We start from the raw sequence: 20,440 nt of genomic DNA, 5'->3' as shown, positions 1-20,440 counted from the left end.
ATATAAACACATCTATCCTGACTTTAGAAGGTAGAATGTTGTGCCAGTTTTAATTTGAGCGGGTAGAGCCATTGGAGAGCCATTGGAGAATTATGTCGTGTAAGCAGTACATTACACGTTTAACGAAAAGGCCAATACTAACATTCATTTGAAGTAAATGTTACATAAATGTATTATACAAAATTTTAATATGACCTTCAATATGATGACTTGAATTAGCAAACTAAAGTCAACTATTTGCTAGCCATGAAGTATAGAATGAAGCATCAAATACTTTCAAGATGATTTCGAAGAAAATAGAAATTGTTTTTTGCATTACAGGCGTAGACATAGTCAGATAAAAACGTAGACGTAGTCAAACTTCCTCTTACTATTCAGTGTTTGTACTGTGTGAAATCATTTTTTTAAATCTAAGGTTTCCTGGGCTTCTCTCTAATTTTTCTACTTTCTTTCCCCAGATCCGTATTATTTTACGTATATTGAGAAATGGGATTCAGTGACGTGTTAGAATCATAATTGTACAGGATATGCAAACCGCCCATTTCTAAGTAGATAATTTCGATGAACATAATTATACGTTCCACTTACCTGAAGCATACATGACGGTAAATGTAACAATGAGACGAAACATAGTTAATGCAAACCGTAAAACTTCCTTAAATGGTGACAAATGTTGGTCTTCCAATGTTTGTATATATGTACCTGTATCAATACAAGAGATTAAAATACTATGCATAAAACACCCATTTATATATATATAATATAAGATTTTTCATTTTTTATGAATACTGTTATACTAGTTTAAGATATCTTATATTTATTTAATATTTAGTGTAACATAACCAATCGCTTTGAGTGAATTAATGTATATATTTCTTCCAATAGTAGAACATATTTCTAAAACAAGATAAATATAAAATTCTCACATTATAAGTTCTCACGTTTGTTCACACATTCACCCTGTTATTTCTAAATACTTTACATTGGTGCAATATAAAATATAGTGAAAAGAAAACAAAATTTTTCTGTGACTGAATAAAATATAGAAAAAAGTTTTGAATATTGTAGGCGAGATCTAATGAAAATGGTTTAAATTATCACAAGTAAAGCGCTTTGATATAATAAAACATGAGTACAATGAGGAACACCATATTTCTTAATGGTTATTAATACTTGTAAAGTTGTTTGTTTCTTTTAAATCAACAGTATATGATATACTATTTTCATTTATCTAAACGAAAAAATATGAACCAATTCATCTACAAGTAAACTCAAAATGTCATACTCGTTTTTAAGTGCAAATAAATGGGATTCACTCTTCAAAATGATTTTACACATACACCACAATTTCTTCGTCTCTCTTGTTCCAGAAATTTGTGTTCTGATTTAAAACAATTTTTAGAAAGAAATCGGGTGTTGGGTAACATTTGAATATTATTTGTTGTCTAAACATTATCTGTTAAAATAAATTTTTGAAGATACAGTATTATTCACCATCCGATTACTTTTCGTAATCCAATAACTGTTTTAAGCATTAATTAGTTATATTTATCTAACTGTAGATAATAATGTTTTACACTGGGGAAAATAATAATGAACCAACAAGAAATACTTGGAAGGATATCGTTCAACATATATAGGATGGACTATAATGAAAGATCAATTTTGGTTAGCAGAAATTTCCACATTGATTGGCTAAATGTTAACCAATACGGGTTGGTATAATTTTTGAAACTATGATAGTTTAAATTAGATTCATTTATGACATTCATTGGATTCATATAGATTCATTGGATTCAAATAAGATTCATGTATGTCATAGATTCATATATGACTTCTAAATTAGATTCATTGGTGACAACTTTAATTGCTGAATGTGGCCGACATTGTCATACAGATACACTTATGCAGAAGGCAGTGAGTTGGATCCGGTAGATAGTGCGGAACACCATATGAGGAGCTCTTTTCGAAAACTCGATAGAGCACAAAACATCTTTATTTTCTTTACGAGAGTTGCATCTGTGATCTTATTGTACATAACCTCTATCGACTTCTGACAAAATGCCCATGATTTAGTATTCTATACATATGGCACATTTTGAAATTTTTCAATTCTGATTTCACAGTTCGATTGGTAGCATAAAAAGTATTCCTGTAAAAAGCATACCTCCATTTCTCAAAATTTACTCTATCGAGTTTTGAAAAAATGGTCTTCATATATAATATGGGCTGACTAGACAAAAATGGCGGAATATATTATTTCAATACAAACGAAACGTAGTCAGCTAAAACTATTAAAGCTTAATAATAGAATTTTGTATACACTACTCTGTACATGCTTGTTTCTCACATGTTTTAGAAGAATAGGCAATGTTTAATTATGCATCATTCTGATGATACTCAAAGTGAAAGATTTAAATAATCCGAAAAACGTCATTTACTACAATAATACTAAATACATGTTTTGCATTCATTAGAGTAGATGGTTCATGGCCTTCCTGCTAAATGATAACAATTGTTTTAATAGTGTATGTGTGAAGCCTTTGGTATATCCTCAATAACAGCCTATATCTTGTTCAAATATGTGAAACAGCATTAAACTGATAAGAAACAAAATTATTTACAATGCAAGTTTTTGATTGACAACGCAGAAGAAGTATTCAAAATGAAATGAAATGCAATCTTTAAGTTTTACGTCTCACGCTTATGCGGGTTAGGCTAAAGGAGACAGTGATGATGAGAGATGAGTGAAATGGTGGAATGAAGAAAGTGGAAGAACCCCGAGAAAACCCACTAGCATTGTGCTTGTCCACCACAAAGTCCACATGGCGTGAGCTGGAATCTAACCAAGGACCCCAAGCACCGGAGGTGAACGCTCTACCACTGGGCCACCGCGCGAGATGTGTTTAAGTTTCTCCCTGCATCAATTTATGAATCTGGTTCCGTCTCATTTTTATTCTTTCACTTTATTGACACTAATGCATGTCTATTTTGAAATTAGAATTATGCTGATGTTGTTGCTGATTTTAATATGGAAGAGAGGAAAGGAGGAGAGAGAGGGCGTCTCTTTACCAGACACGATTGTGTAATTAGATGGTATATATTGGATGGCCTAGCTGCAAGGTGTTAGCTGTCGTTTTTTTATGCATAGTGTATAAGTTCAGTAATTCACCATGAATATATTCAATCAGAAGTGTTTTGGTAACGAAAAAATAACCACCTGAAATTTAAAAAAAAAACTCTTTTAACAAACTGTCGAGATTTGAGAGTCGACAAATATTACCATTTCTCGTACCGATTACCTCGACTGCTCGGAAGCCAGAATTAGCCCGGGATAAGGGAATACATTTAAAAAATGACAATGTCAGCAAAATGCAGAAGTCTTTTATTCTGAGACAAAAATGAATTAAATCATTCATATCTAGTTCTATTAGTCTTGTAGTTCTGAGTTTATATCAAAATTACTAACAGAAATTAGGATAATGAATTATGATTATTTTGAAGAGCATTCCACTTTAATATCACAGGAATTTCATCTTCTGATTTGCTTAGTTGTGAAAAATTATAGAATATATTGTTATACTGTGTAAAGTATGTGTATTGTCACTGATTTCTGATGACAATCAGAAACAAAATTAAAAGGTAAGTAATAGTAGTTTTCTATTAAGGAGAGAGTATAACTACTTTTATTTGAAGAAACTTTTTTGGTTTAAAATGTTTGTTTGGGTTCACCCCTTTCGCCTTCAACCTTATGTACAGAAATACAAGAACAAATTCAGATTTTGGTTATTGATTGCAGCATATTTCAAGCATCATTTCTCGGAACTAGGCCTATGCGATATATCGATATAGTAGATATCGATATTGACACATATCAACATTCGATATCGCAAATTTATCCACATCGATATATTCTTATCCTAAATTTTCGATATCGGTGTTTGAGGGGGGCGAGGCATAGCAGCCCCTAATACTTGCGATGGATGAATAAACAAAACCTAATTTTTACAATATTGTCTTCTAATGACAATTTCTTTATTACCACAAATTGCAATGTAAGTAAATTCACTTGCAAATTTGCAATATTATATACTGTAATTTCTTAACGCCAAAACTTTTTTGTCCCCCCCCAAAAGAGAAAACACCTGTGAAAAGCAAGGGCTTCGAACTTTGACCTAGAATTTAACATAAGAAAGTGTTTTTGTTCCTCTCTGTCGGAGATAATCCCATTTGGCCTTTGAGACCGCTCATTCACAAAATGTGCATATATGACCGCTATATGCAGACATGCTCTTAGGCAGAGACAGAGATTTGCAAAAGAAACGAGTTTTCAATACTATTACTACTACTACTACTACTATTAATAATAATAATAATAATAATTATTATTATTATTATTATTACAATTTTTGTGTTCACAGCTACGGTCCCACCTTTCATGGGAGGCCCGCAAATCTGCTATGCCAATGGTGTCCCTTTTTCTGTGTTTGTCTCTTTTTCCGTTTCTTGTAGATGTTTGTTGTGCCGTTATGCTTTTATATTAATCCTTTACAATATGTAACGTTTTTTCTTTTTTACGAGTTTTTTTTAAATTAAAGAAGTTGATATCCTATGGTATTTATTTCTTACCATTCATCTTGTTTGAACAGCATAAGGAAGATCATTTTGTAACTTTTTATGTCATCCATTTCCCTTTCAATAATAAAACCGTCATTCTTAAAAATTTATTTTATTTTCTTATTTGCAGTTTGCCACACTGATATAATTGTAACAAAATTGGTGTCTGGTCCAACGCCTTTCTAATCCTCATCCAAATCAACGACTGTGCTTTCTAGGTTGCTTACTATTGCAGGGCAAGGAGAATTGCAGGTGGTAGTGCACTTTTGGAGTCATGCATACATAAAAATTCCAATGAAATAGACTACTGAAAAGATGGAAAATAAACGTTGACATTAATTACTTCTAGGTGTTTGTAACTACAGTAAGCATTTAAGGAATAAGTTTGAACTTTGATGCACTCAACATGTATATGCATTTTTCTCAATATTGCATTACAAGCGGAACGAGTTGTATTATCAAACTTCAGATATTTGAAGAGACTGCCAAGTGCTAGTTAAGCAAATAGATAGGCCTACATCTGTGGTAGATATCATTAAAATCTTTTAATTGATAGTAATCAGAAACGAATATCACAGACTTCCTTTGATGTAGAATCAAATATTGCTTTCAGGAGCTTTGTAAGAGACACTACCTTTATCTGGAAAATTACGTATATGATTTGTTATAACATGATTTGCTAACATTATGGGAGGTCTTATTGACTAACTTGTTCTCTTATAAAAGTAAAAACTAAAACAAAATATTAAAAATACGAACTATTACTTGTGCATGGAAGTTTAATGATCTAATTTTATAGTAAGAGCGAATGATTCGAATCTGTGATTGTTAGAATGCATTCGTAAAGCTCTTACGCTTGGCTTTTTATTATAAGCGATGGCAGGTTTCTGTTACAACGATAGCGTTTACGTGCCAATCACTATTAAAAATTTCAGCAGGTGGCGTCCTCTCTCCGTCTCACTCAACACTTTACGCTTTCAAACTCCCAGCTTTCGTACAACTTGCATGGAAAATTCTTCACTTCCTATAATGTTTAGGTATAGAGTTAACACTTTTATAATGCTGCACTCCCGTCGTTACTGACAAGTAAACCTTACGTTTGGGTGAATCGAGTTGCTGACTGAGACACATATGAGAAAGTAGTACTAAATGTGGTCAGTATTTCAGTGAAGTTTTAGGTGCGAAGCTCCAGGGGTTTAGGAGATACAGCTACCAGAACATCACATGGAAGTACAGAATAGTCTTCATACAGTTGGAGGTAAAAGCTCTGTAAGACCTCTTGTAACGACAAAAGGTGAATAACAAATATATGGGTACATATTAGGACTAGAGGGAAGTCATATAGTAAGGGTATACCTGACGGCAGCCATCTTGAAATCCGCCATTTTGAATTAAGATTAAGTTTTTAAAATAGGAATAGGGCCATGTGATACATGATTTAAGGCGCAAATTTAATCAGAAAAACAATGGTGACGTTAATTTTGATTTACGCGCAATTGGTAAAAAGTTACAGGGAAATTAAATATTGTTGCGGCATATGTATTAGTCCTTTACCCCACTTTGTAACTTTTGTGTTAATGATAATAATTAAATAAAGAGCAGATGGATAAATATTAGGTCTATGGTAAGAGTTGCCTTGATGTCGGCCATGTTCAAATCCGCCATTTTGAATCAGACAAAAGTTTTAAACAAAACGCATAACAGTGGCACCTTATTAATAGCAGATTTTACCATAAATCCAACGGTATAACCATTTTTGCTTTATCATTAACCAGCACAAAACTAATGGATCGCTCCTTACGACTACTGCTTTGACGGAATTGTTAAGGACAAATGTGTCAAGTGTAACTCGATTGCCTTTGTCAAGTGTGCTCACTGTGAGCAGAGCATTTGTGCAAGTCATGCAGTCTTTTCTGAACTACATATTGATTGTACTAATTGAGAACTTTTCTGGAAGAAAGACCCAAGTTCAATTATGACTCAATTCCACTTTGGTCATTTTTCCTTAAATTAGCAACTTGTTTATGCGATAACAAATGCTGGTTAATGATAAAGCAAAAATGGTTATACCGTTGGATTTATGGTAAAATTTGCTATTAATAAGGTGTCACTGTTATGCGTTTTATTTAAAACTTGATACAAAACTGTTTTGTCTGATTCAAAATGGCGGATTTGAACATGGCCGCCATCAAGGCAACTCTTACCATAGACCTAATATTTATCCATCTGCTTTTTATTTAATTATTATCATTAACACAAAAGTTACAAGGTGGGGTAAAGGACTAATACATATGCAGCAACAATATTTAATTTCCCTGTAACTTTTTACCAATTGCGCGTAAATCAAAATTAACGTCACCATTGTTTTTCTGATTAAATTTGCGCCTTAAATCATGTATCACATGGCCCTATTCCTATTTTAAAAACTTAATCTTAATTCAAAATGGCGGATTTCAAGATGGCTGCCGTCAGGTATACCCTTACTATATGACTTCCCCCTAGTCCTAATATGTACCCATATATTTGTTATTCACCTTTTGTCGTTACAAGAGGTCTTACAGAGCTTTTACCTCCAACTGTATGAAGACTATTCTGTACTTCCATGTGTTCTGGTAGCTGTATCTCCTAAACCCCTGGAGCTTCGCACCTAAAACTTCACTGAAATACTGACCACATTTAGTACTACTTTCTCATATGTGTCTCAGTCAGCAACTCGATTCACCCAAACGTAAGGTTTACTTGTGAGTGGATTAAGTCTCTCATTCCTTGCTGTGGCCACGTAGTTGGTTTACTGTCCGTCATTCGTTTCGTACGTTTCTTTTCGCAAAGTACCAACACACGTACCTACTTTAAACTTTTCGAGACGTGGCCCCATTCATAAGTAAAGCCAGTGATATGGGTAGGATATTTTAAAAAAGAACGTAACAGATCCTGATAGTGTAGTTGAACGAAACTTGAAGCATTTTAATCAAAACAAATCAAAGTTTCATGTGGCATGCAACGTGGTAGGGGAGAAAAAATTAATAAATTTCACAAAATTTTCTATAAACAAATTGAGCGTCTCTCTTTTCCAACTCGTTAAACTTAGCGATGAATTGTGAATATTAGCAACAAAATATAACAGTAGTGTGGTTGTATACCCTTTGAAATAAAAGCGTATATGCCACTACGTAGGATGAGAAATTAAACAACATTAAATTGTTGTTTTCATGTGATTGAATATCAAGCCGTAACAGGCATATACGAACGAAAGTTCAAATATTGTATGCGGAAGAAATAAGATTTTAAGTTTAAATTTTGTTTTTGAACAATTAAGGAACTGAAACGTGGTAAGGAGATGAAGGAACATTAAGGAAAAATCTATTGAAATTTGAAGTATCCATCCGTTCTTTCCCTGCAACGTAATGACACATTGAACACTGAGACATAATGAAGATTGATATATGTTTGGTATATTCACAATCTATGAAAGAAAGACAAACTTGAGACAAAAAATATGCCAGAAAGAGAGGCATAATATTTTTAAAATACAGATATTTTTAAGTTATTATTGAAAATCTGTTCCTAATGGGCAAAGGCTTAAAACATTTTACACCGACGATAAAAAATGTTAAAATACTCATGGTTTAGGGACACTGAACGAGAAGAGGATATTGGAACAGGTGGAATCTGATATGTATATTTCAGTTTCTGCTTTCAACCCACCGCCATCAAAGGGAATTAATATTGAGATGTTTCTTTGGATGTTCGCAAAAACATATAAAAATAGCGTAATTGTAAGATACACAAAATTATGACGAAACCTCTTATAGACCTAGGTACGGACAGGAAGTTCCAAAAAAGAAATTAAATAATTGTAGGCCAAGTCTGCTAGGGATAGACTCACGAACTTGTATAATATTCCACGTAATGAATGATAATTTCCGTATTTCAAATAAAATAGGTAGAAGTATAATACATAGAATCCAAACCGACAAAGTAATAGAGCTTCAGTCAACAGCTAATATATCTCTATCGAGTTACTTTAAACATCAAGTCTCAAAGGAAAGTATTCGGACATGCCCTAAGTCCGCAATATTATGATATGCCCTGTACGTGTATCAACTTCACAGTATAATAAGCGTCTTACGGTAATAAGGGAACTCGATCCCGTTAGAAAACAGTCATTTAGTTATATTTTGCCCTTTCATAACAATTATTTAAATACTCCCCTTATGTTTTACATTCTTTTGTCCACGCGCTACTACTTACGAGGTACAGATGGTGATCAGAAAAATGGAAACACCTGTATTTGGCAACACGTCAGATGTATGGGTTGGCAGTGGTGTCGTGGCGCCCGCACCGCCGGACCGCTTGTGGTGGTGTGTTAGGTCGGTCTCCATACTACGTCAGGCGCAGTGGAACAGCAGTATCCAGTGGCTGCAGTAGACGGAGGTAGTGTAAAATGGGAGACCTCTCAGATTTTCAAAGAGGGCAAATTGTTGGTGCGCGGTTATGTGGAGTGAGTGTGACGGTAGTAGCTACTGTGTTAGGTGTGTCGCGTGGGACAGTGTCGAAGGTGATGACGGCTTAAACAACATACGGGAAAACAACATCGGGGAAGCGGAACAGTGGGCGGAAGAAAATCATGAGTGATAGGTCACGCCGGGTATTAAAGCGCGTTGTTACGCAGAACCTTCGTGCCACTGCGGAGCAGGTGACGGAGGAACTCAATCAGCACCTCCCCCACCCTGTTTTGACAATCACAGTCCGCCGCGAATTACATGACATGAACTTACGGGGTCGTGTTGCACGGGTCAAACCGCTCATCAGGGACCATAACGCTTTCGCATGCAGCAAATGGTGCCGCGACCATGCAACTTGGACCGTTGAGGACTGTGATATGGTCGGAAGAGTCATCTTTCACCCTATTCCTAACCACGGGCCGTGTTTATGTGTGGAGAACGCAGAAAGAAGCTTATGATCTGCAGTGTCTCCGCCCAACTGTGAAATATGGCGGCGGCTCGGTGATATTGTGGGCTACCATATCATGGTTTTCATTGGGTCCTGTGGTCACACTTAGCGTATGAATCACTGCCAACGATTATGTCGCAAGTTTAGGAGACCACTTGCATCCTATAGTCCGGATGTTGTTTCCGGACAATGACGCCATCTTCCAGGATAATAATGCACCTATTCACACAGCTGGCGTTGTTGCAGCGTGGTTTGAGGAACATCGGGATGAAGTTCAATACCTCCTCTGGCGCGCCCAACCCCAGATCTCAACATAATTGAACATCTGTGGTCCGTCTTGGAAACACGACTCCGGCGACGATTTCCACCTCCGTCCTCTCTCACAGAACTGGCCAATGCCCTGCACGAGGAATGGTGTAAAATTCCACTTGCTATCATTCACGACCTCTATGCCTCCATCCCACGTCGCATCAAGGCTGTTCTGAAGGCGAAAGGTGGCCCGACACCATATTAATTCGGTAATTTGCAATTTCGTTCAGGTGTTTCCATTTTTCTGATCACCATCTGTATGTATGATATCCTTACCCGATGCCACCGATGCTATCTTAGGGATTTACTGGACTAAAAAACTTCGCTCAAGTTGTATGCGTTCAGAAGTTATAACATTCTAAAACGATTTGAGTTTTATTTATTTTCATAATTCCTTGGAGTATATATTTTTATGAACAATATTGTATTAAAATTACAAAAAAATATATATATTTTTATATTTATTATTATAGTCTTATTTAGTAGTTGGAAGCTCTGAAATTTTGAGAATAGAGCGTATGGATTGTTGAACGCTTTTTGTGATCATTAGCTTAAATCAATAATATCATGAACGAAACAGTTTGTTGTTTGAACTCAAACTTGTTCTATTGTATAAATCGGTTGTGCGATAACCTACGACTTCTTTCAGAGAAGTTAGTAGTTTAAAAATTTCTGCTCTACTTTTCACTCTGAACATAAGAAAAGAAAGAAAACAGGTTACATTATTTCCAGAATTAAAAAATGAAACGCAATACAGATACTTGAAGTTCACCATTATCAATTGTATTTTTTAAACAAACACACAGCTTCTGCGTTTCCAGAAAAATGATTCGTTTAAGAGATATTTAAAAAGATAGAAATATAGATAGAATACATGAGTGATATATAGAATAGCGTTTAATTAAGAATCTACTAATATCTGTCTAAGTATTATCGTTTCATCTACTCCTGTCTCTCAGTCTATTCTTATATATTTGTGGTAAGTAACTTAACCATGTCCGCGTGAAATGCCTTGGAATTTACATTTGATTAGGTGTAAATTATATACTTCGTTGTAATTTGCTTAAGCAGTTAACCATTAGGAGTAAATAGTATCTCCTCAAAAATATATTCTTAAAGTTGAGAAATTTTTAGGTCTGCAGCTAGTTTGTGAACTCAAGTAAGTATATAAATTTATTAGAAAGAAGTAATCACTATAAATTATAGTAGTGTATTAATTACTTAACATATTATTTTAGTAATTGTATAATTAATTATCAAAAACGTGAACTAGCAGACGAATATATTAGATGCGTTTACTCTATAAGCAATGTGAAAAAAACATTGATTTCACTTGATTTACATACACAAATATAATGATATACGATCCAATGAATTTGATTCTAAACTATACATTTCGGAAGATATCATGATATATCACAAAATTTGGTGCATGTTCAACACGTCCTTTACTACCATATATTTTTTATTTGTGGTTATCTGACACACCTTTGGCGTAAGAAACCCGGGTTCAATTCTCATCAAGAAATTCTTTAGTCTGGATTCCATGTTCAGCTGTAGGTTCATATCTGATATAGCTTAGCTTCTGAAAGGGACGCTCATAATCAAATTTTATCGTTTGGCAACTTGTATATCTATACGTATGAAATATCATAGATTACAAATTTTCCATTAATTTGTTTTATATAATATTTTGCTCATGACTATGGTGTATATATTGTTCACAATTTTAATATTTACATTGAAATATCAGCCACAGTTCCAGCTATATTCTTTATTTAGTTACTTGTTCCGAAAATCAAACAACAAACATAAATTGCGAACAGATGGATTTTGACAGATTGGAAATAACTGATCATATTCCTTCATGAAGACTGTATCCATACTTTTTTTTTAAATATCGTATCAGCAGAAAATTGTGTATTACATGTCCTTTAACACGCTATGGTATAAACTTGCTTTCTTGTTGAAGGGAATATTGACAGCCGATTGAGTGAAGTAGACCAGTGAAATGCTGTCAGTTACATGTTGAAAGTAGTTGCGTGAAAATGAAGCAAATTAATATGTTTCTGCCTTATAATATCGCATTGTACCATAAGTACCATTGTACCATTGAATAGCACAATAGTTGAATTACTATTATCTTGCATCATATAATGTTAAATGACCATTTGACAAACGTCTAATGCGTAGAACACGTATTTAAAATACGATTTTACGTAACATTATTGGTTATAAAAATTTTCAGATAACCTTGGGTTTATCGAAGTCGGATAGAAAGAGAAATTCATTACTTTTAGTCGTACATTTCATTAATGCACAATTAGATCCGGTATAGAGGCGGTTTAAGCCTAGAAATCTTTGAATGCTCTACCAAAGAAACGGTAGAAGTTCAAAGCCACATCCATCAGTAATAGGCCATGTTGGAACAAAGTAATCAAGTGTTTGGGTTTCACATGGCCTCGCGGACGTGGGATGCTCATTACTTCATGCCTTTACTTTTGATAGGATAGCCATTGAACTAGTACTATATAAGACAAAAAAATTAAAAACATTTTTTCCCCTTTGATCCAAAATTATGTTTTCGATGTATGGCTATTTTTGTATTTTTCCTACAAATTTTATATCAATATGGTGCCGAAAGAAAGCATTTACACAACAGGTTGGCCTGTAGTACTTATTGTATTGGTTTAGCTGTCAAGAATTATTCTCTAAAATGTGTTAAATTTTTTTTAGCACTATTCATATCTATGCACATAGACTGCTAATGAACTATACTGACAAACCATAATTGGTGATTCCTCACATCAAAATACGAGAAAAAGTTAATACGGACCTGTAGGAAAAAGTGCATAGTTTCAGAGCTAGGGTTGTGTAGTATAATCGGGATGCTAAATTTCGAAACGTGCTATTTCAGATTGGAGAAACCGTGGCTGATGGCCCATATCCATACATACGCAATCCAAACAACGCACACTTTATAAATGTGCAACGTACAGGACATTGTCTACAGAGTGTAATTCTCAGTCATGCTCTCTGAGATTTGCTATGTTTTGAAGGTGGATCGAAAGTAGGAAAGAGTAAAACTCTGATGACAATGGACACGAAATACTTCGTCGGGGATTCTCAAGTGTTACGGACCGCCAGCACCAATGTTCCTCGTTCTCAGAATAAAATGTGCTGGGATATTTTGTTTCACGCTTTTACGTGAAAAAAAGTAACATATATTGTGACAAGATATAACACAACACCTGTTATTCCAAATGCGAGCTGACAATCCCTAATATTTTTGACTTCTCACCAAAGCATTTGGTGTCCATTCTTATCAAGGCTTTCTATTCGTGTTCTCTTATACCAATACTGGACGGTTTCATGTGTTTTAGTTATTAATTATTCATGTGTTTTAGTTATTAGTTATTAATTAACTTTTCTACACTTGAAACAGTTTTTCTCCGTTTTGGCTTCGTAAGAACATTATGGAGTCCAGAACATTTTGTGTGGAGTTTCTATTAATATTTTCTCATGCGATTGATTTACAGTAATTTGTCCTAGGTTATAAAAAAATAACTTTAGGCTTGCGCTTCAATTCAGAGTGAATAATTGAATTTTATAGATGTGATTTTATCTATCCGTGTCGTAGTAATAGATTTTCAAGATGTAGTGTTTGGGTCCTTCAGACACTAATTTCTTGATGAGACAAAATTTCAAACAGCTTATAATTCATTTGTCATACAAGCAAGGTATGTATGAGGTGTGATAGTTGAGATTAGGTTGTTTAAATATAGTTGAATATTTGTCGAAGTACAGACTCTCGTTTGAAGTACTTCTAAATATTTATATAACTCTACTTTGGCTTTACAGATAGCAAAAGCACCAAGACGGCATGAGAATTTTGATTTTGAACTGGAACGTCCTCTTTATTTATGCAATAAAGGCAGGCCACAGAGGTTTGGGGGGCCATGAATGTGTTACGAGGGGAAAAGTCATTAAAATTATCTTATAAATCTAATTGCGTTTTTTGTATTAATAATAGAATTTTGTATTGAACTGTGGAGGGAACATGAATAGTTTAGGGGGACCTTCTCCCCTATAGGACCCTACCCCCCTCTGGTTGCGGGCCTGAATAAATGTACAGTAATGTACCATTCACTGTAGAAAAATTGATTCACTCGTAGGTCTGTATTCGTTAGTTTTCAATATAATTCACTTCAAATCATTAATGATGATGTTCTGGATGAGAAGTGGTCTGACTTTGAAATTCAAGCACAACTGTTAAGATTACGACGAACAAAATTGGTCACTAAATTCGATGCATCTAAGAATATTCCTTCACTTAGCTGTATGGCATTGTTATAATGATTTTCTTTTTCCGTGATAGTTGGCTGGTTATCCACAAATTTCAAGCTTTTATTTTAACAATACGTTTATATATTCAGTTATTAGTCCATCTGCCTTCGCTTCAGTACAAAGCATTGTAATGCCATAGTCCCAAATTTGTTACAGTCAGAGATTTATTATCTAAGTTCTACTCCTTTTCGAATTCTACAGAACACCAACATTCCTGTCAAGTATCTATCGCTGTTGGAATGTAGAATCTTGATTTAATTTATTTGCACATGTAACTGAAAGTGGCAATAACAAGCTTTTATTGGTACTGGGATGATGGGACTTAAAAGTTTTGTTGGAGGTAGTATAGTTATTTAGCCCATTTATATGTTCACCTTTAGGCGTTTCTGGATCTACTGAAATTATGTCCAGGTATAGAATATTTTGCATCTCATTCTCATTAGCTACATGATGCAATTTAATGGTATTGATAAATACTTCATAATTGTAATGGTGCCTTATTGGTTTGGCAATGAGCTCAAATAGATGTAGGATTAACTTTTAAAACTTGATTAAATTCACACTCCCATAGTTTATGCACATTGTACTCCATAGAACTTAAAACTTCAATTTACACTGTTCTTCAATTTTTCTCCTCGAAAGTCTTCCCGAATTCGATATTTTTCTATTTTCTATAATAGTAAAGTCATTATAGCGCAAAGAACGATTGACTATTTTGATATCGTTTCCACTTGAAAGACGTTAATGGGATTGGGTTTCGAAAGAATTCGATGATAACGAAGCTGCACTAACTAACAGTTATTATACTTTCTAAGAATTGTTTACGTGTGTCTTTGCTTCAAATACGGTCATAAAAATATTATTTTAGACGAAGCACATTGAAGTTATTTACATAGAATTCTTGAAAAATAAAGGAACAATCGTGTTACTTTTCGCACGATTTCTTGAAATTCTTCCTTACATTCACTTTTATTTCATTACCGCCATAATAATGCATGCATAGTAGTTTTCTTACATACACTTGATTACAAGTATTATTGAATAGTGCGGTAAATATCCTTTGCTCGGCGGTAAAAGACATTCTTTGGATGATTTACTTAAGCAAATCTGCATGAAACTGAACAAATTAATAGATTATTGATTTTCATATTTAAGATCTTTCTTTAATTCAAGATTATGATAGCTTTAGATCACATTGTTTCATCTATCTTATTCAATAGATGCTTCAAGGACGGGTATTATCCCACCAGTTGGAAACTAGCTCACGTGACCCCAATATATAAATCAGGACTTAAAGATCATGTATCCTCCTATAGACCAATATCTTTTCTTTCTGTAATATCAATTATCTGCGAAAAAATAATCAAAGACAGGCTACTTAAATTCACCTCACCTTACATCCATAGTTCTCAGCACGGCTTTCTACCGAAAAGCTCAAGTCTCTCAAACTAAGTACTCTTTTTTCCTGTGCAGTCAAATGTATGAATAACAATACTCAATTAGATGTTATCTAACTTGATCTCTCAAAGGCCTTTGATTTGGTCAGTCACATTAATCTTCTTCATAAGTTCTCCAATAGATTTAATGTACATGGCAAATTTCTCTCTCTAATCACAAGCTACTTGAAGGGCCGTAAACAGAGAGTTGTTCTTTGAGGGGCGACTTCTAACCCCAACCCGTGATCTCGAGGGTGCCTCAGGGGAGTGTACTTGGGCCTCTGCTGATTGTCCTGTATATGGATGATCTTTACATGCACTTATCAGCTCAACCTTGTGGCCTTCTGCTTTTTGCTGACGATTGTAAGTTACACAGAGAAATATCGTGTCTCCATGACACAATTGCTCTACAGGAAGATATAAATTACCTTATAGGCTGGTGTGAAATGTGGCAATTTAAACTCAACAGTAAGAAATGTGACAGTATTACTATTACTTTGAAAAAGTCTCCTGTTCCCTCCACATACCATATCAACGATTCCCCTATCATACATTCTGCTAGTCATAACGATCTTGGTGTCATCTTTGATTCAAAACTCTCATTCTCTGACCACATCTCCTCAATACTAAAGAATTCAATGCGCATGTTGGGACTTTTTTATCGATTCACCGAACTACGCACTGTTTCTTCATTAGCAACTTTTTATAAGACTTTAATAGCGCCCAAGATCGAATACTTCTCTCCCATATGGACCATGACAGAATCTACACATCTCTCCAGACTTGATTCTGTTCTCAATTTCTTCATCTCTATAGCCCGTTTTCGTGTTCCTGTACTTCGAATATTATCTAAGAAGGAACTCTTAAGACATCTTAATATTCAGACTCTTGAAGTAAGGCCTGAAATATCTCTGAGAATTATCTCTGACCTGAAATATCTACACAAAATAGTTAATGGAAACTTAAGATCGGAAATATTCCTTCAGGAACTATCCTTACGTGTCCCTTTCCGTATCATCCAGAATACCCACCTATTCCATCTTGCCCGTCCTAGGTTGGCTATTATACAGAGGTCCCTTTTTCATAGAATATCAAACTGTTATAATCAAGTAACAACTGATGTGGACATTCTTTCGTGCTACACATTGTTTGAAAGAGCAACTAAACGAGTTTAGACGAAATAGTTTTACTCTTACACTTTTTCTATGTTGTTCTTATTATTGTCTTGTTTTTTCCTTTTTTGTTAGCATGTCCCTGTGTAAAATGACAAAGTTATGCTGAGAGAACAAAGTTATAAAGAATTTGTTCAATAAATAAATAACTAAAATAATATATTTAATATAAACTGACCATCATATCCCTTGGAATTGGGTGCTAGACGAGTCGTTATAAAATTTGGTATTCTGAGTCGCTTCGATGTGACGAAATATAAGCATGGGCTCCTTTGCAAGCAATAACGATGAAAGTTTAGGTTTTAATTGTGTCGTATCGGATGACATATACATATACCATCTGTGAGATGACGAAACGTATTTATGCCATAGCTTGCAATAATACTCGATACAATTATGTTGTCTTTCATCTGTACGTGGAAAAGAATAAATACATAGACACTTGGAACATTGTTTTATCATCTTTCGTACCATCTAGTCTTTATGATGTGTCATGCAAGATGATTTACGAAACACATTACCGTGGAATTCTCGATTACATTCCGAACATATCTTCTAATATTCGATGTTTTTGCTTTTCAGTTTCTGTAAACATTTGTCTCAGAACGATACATGATGTATTAATCCCGAATATTATATTTTTATAGCATTGACTACGATGAAACTAATATTGATTCATTTTTTTAAAAATCAAATAAAAGTAAAATCCTTATGCTTAATTAGTGAGTAAAACGACATTGTGTAAACTTGTCTGAGGATAAATTCTTGTGTGCCTTTTTCGAATTTGTGATACGACATTCAATATTCTCCTCAGTAGTAATTCAATGACAAAAATTCCACGTTTTAATAAAAAGGTATTTGAAAATAAAATTTGACTTACCTCAAACTTGCTCTGTTAAATTTCGAAAATAAATAGTCCAGTTGAATTTCAAAATTCACTAAGTTGTGCAGAAGCACATAAAAGCACACACAGCCAGACCAACATCTATTTCTAATGTAGAATTTGAAAGTGGACATTTGAGAATTTATAACAATCATGGACCAATAAGACTGGAATAATTTGACGAATGGTCGATGTAAAAGTCTAATGATATAATTTTCCTCGTTAATCATAAGTCTAAACGGTACCTTAAAAAGAATTTGGTTGATTAATAGTTGTCGTGACGATACATCATCTACTTATGTTCATGACCTGTTTTCAAGGAGACATGATAAATACACTGTAATGTCGTGATTGTTAAAATTGCGAATACATGAATATTTTGAAATAATATTATTCTATTGAATAGATATATTTTCCAATGACATGCTTCATTAATTATTATCACTTTCCTATCAGGATAAACATGACTTATTAGCACATATCCGAAGTACAGTTGATACTTTATCGACAATAATGTTATGTTTTCTGATTTATTGCAGCATTGAAACTATGGACATCGAAAGTGATTGATAAAAAAATAATGTAAAACCTTCATTTTTCAAGACGTATAGACGAATTTTATTGCAACATGCCAATCAAAAGTGTACTACTCATCAATAGTTATTATAAAAATGTCACTTAATTACATTTAATATCGATGACATAAATTTATTTCAATGAGGATTGTGTTTTGAAAAAGATAAATATGCTGAATAATTAGAGAAAAATTAGAGATAAATACAATAATGTTATGTTTTCTGATTTATTGCAGCATTGAAACTATGGACATCGAAAGTGATTGATAAAAAAATAATGTAAAACCTTCATTTTTCAAGACGTATAGACGAATTTTATTGCAACATGCCAATCAAAAGTGTACTACTCATCAATAGTTATTATAAAAATGTCACTTAATTACATTTAATATCGATGACATAAATTTATTTCAATGAGGATTGTGTTTTGAAAAAGATAAATATGCTGAAGAAAAGGAAATCGTAACACTGTATCAGTATCACCCAATATCTGAGAAAATGAATGAATTCATATTGACATAATTTTCATAGGAAGGCGTTCTACTATTTCACTAAGTCAGATAGATATGTACAACACTAACCGTATTGTGAATGATTAAACTTAACTTGTGTAAACCTTAGTGCATTTTAAACATGATGAATTTGTAGATTTATGTTCCTTTCTATTACATTGGTTGTATATGACATGAAAATAAAGAATTACGTGAGAACTAATCCACAGATGCTCTAATAAGGAATAGAATCAGGACGTCTCACAAGGTAGGACCATAATTTGAACTATTGTGTTAACATTCAAGGACCTTACATCGTGGTAACATCAGGGACGGATCCAGGACGGACTTCTGGGGGAGGCAGTGGGTTGTAATACTTCTACTTAGAGCTACTTTTAAGGGCTCCCAACTCTGGGATGGATTTTACTTATATATATAAAATAAGAAAGTTTTCCTATTCTGGAAGGGGGGTGATCGCCCCGATTGCCCCCTTGATCCGTCCCTGGGTAACATTCAGGGACCTACTAAAATATATATTATTTGTCAGCAATCTAGGACCTTATACATATGTGTTAACTGCCAAATGACCGCGACATTTTCAGAGAGAATAAATTAGGACAAAATAATAGCAAAATTAGATTTTGACTATTTTTCCTCATAAAAGAGTACCAGATGAACGGAACGAATTTACAAGAGTACTTATCATGATCCTATAGTACCCTAAAACGTTCATATATTTTGCAATTTTCAAAATTTAAGGGTGAATATACAAAATTCTTTCGAAATTTTAAAGGATGTGTAAATGTACACATATCGTATGAAAGAAGATGAATCCCTGTACATAACAAGATAACCGTATTACGTGATAAGGCCTTATTAAAGAAGATTAACTAGTTTAAAATCCTTTGAAGTTTACATATTCGACACTTGATTACTCATAAAAGGAGAACGAGATGAACCACTGAAAATTATCCTATACTAGCATATCATATTTTTAAGATTGGTGATTAGCAAAACGTATGGCTGCTCCTATGCACATATATTGATATTTGAAGGGGAGGACAAAGTACCCATTGCCGACATTTATATGAGGTGGTCATACGAACCCTTATACTGATCCGTAACGTATTGAAATTTTATTAGAGGAAAAAAAATAATTTAAATCACATGAGATTTTGAAGTTTTGACAATTTTGTACTCATAAAAAGGAATGAGATGAAACATACAAACTTAACAGGTGCACATAAAATAGTCCTATACACCTCTCCCAAAATTTGAGGTTGAAGCAACGTATCCAATACTAAATTTTAGAGAAGGTGGACCTAGGTTTAGTAAAAATCATGTCCTCTGGGCCATCCGCCATAGCCTTGAGGCCAGGGGACCAAGGCACACAAAAGTTTCGCCAAGTGCCACATAAAAGATTCTAAGAAATGGGAATTTGAATATAATAAATGCAACTTCCGTTTTTCCCTCATCCATATCAAATTTTCACATATTTTTCCCTAGTGGTATTTTACTTCACCATTTCTATGTACTGTCCAAATTTCAAGTTCCTAACTTAAGGAGTTTGTATGTACGTTGATGAGTCAGTTAATTGTTGACCCAATCCGGAGTCCTATCAGTCACAGTGCTAGTAGATACGACACATAATACACTT

The 20,440-nt window shown here is 34.0% G+C and overlaps 1 protein-coding gene across 1 annotated transcript in view; it reads left to right on the top strand.

Moving 5' to 3' along the window:
• The window catches only part of LOC145666972 (chymotrypsin-2-like), a 405,304-nt gene that overhangs the window by 194,404 nt on the left and 190,460 nt on the right, over window positions 1-20,440 (top strand). The gene's annotated exons all lie outside the window — the stretch shown is intronic.

Source organism: Thermobia domestica, chromosome 1 (assembly GCF_964235325.1).
Source record: "Thermobia domestica chromosome 1, izTheDome1.hap1.1, whole genome shotgun sequence".
NCBI lineage: Eukaryota > Metazoa > Arthropoda > Insecta > Zygentoma > Lepismatidae > Thermobia > Thermobia domestica.
The sequence above is the reverse complement of the archived record's forward strand: the minus strand, read 5'-3'. Positions and strand labels throughout refer to the sequence as shown.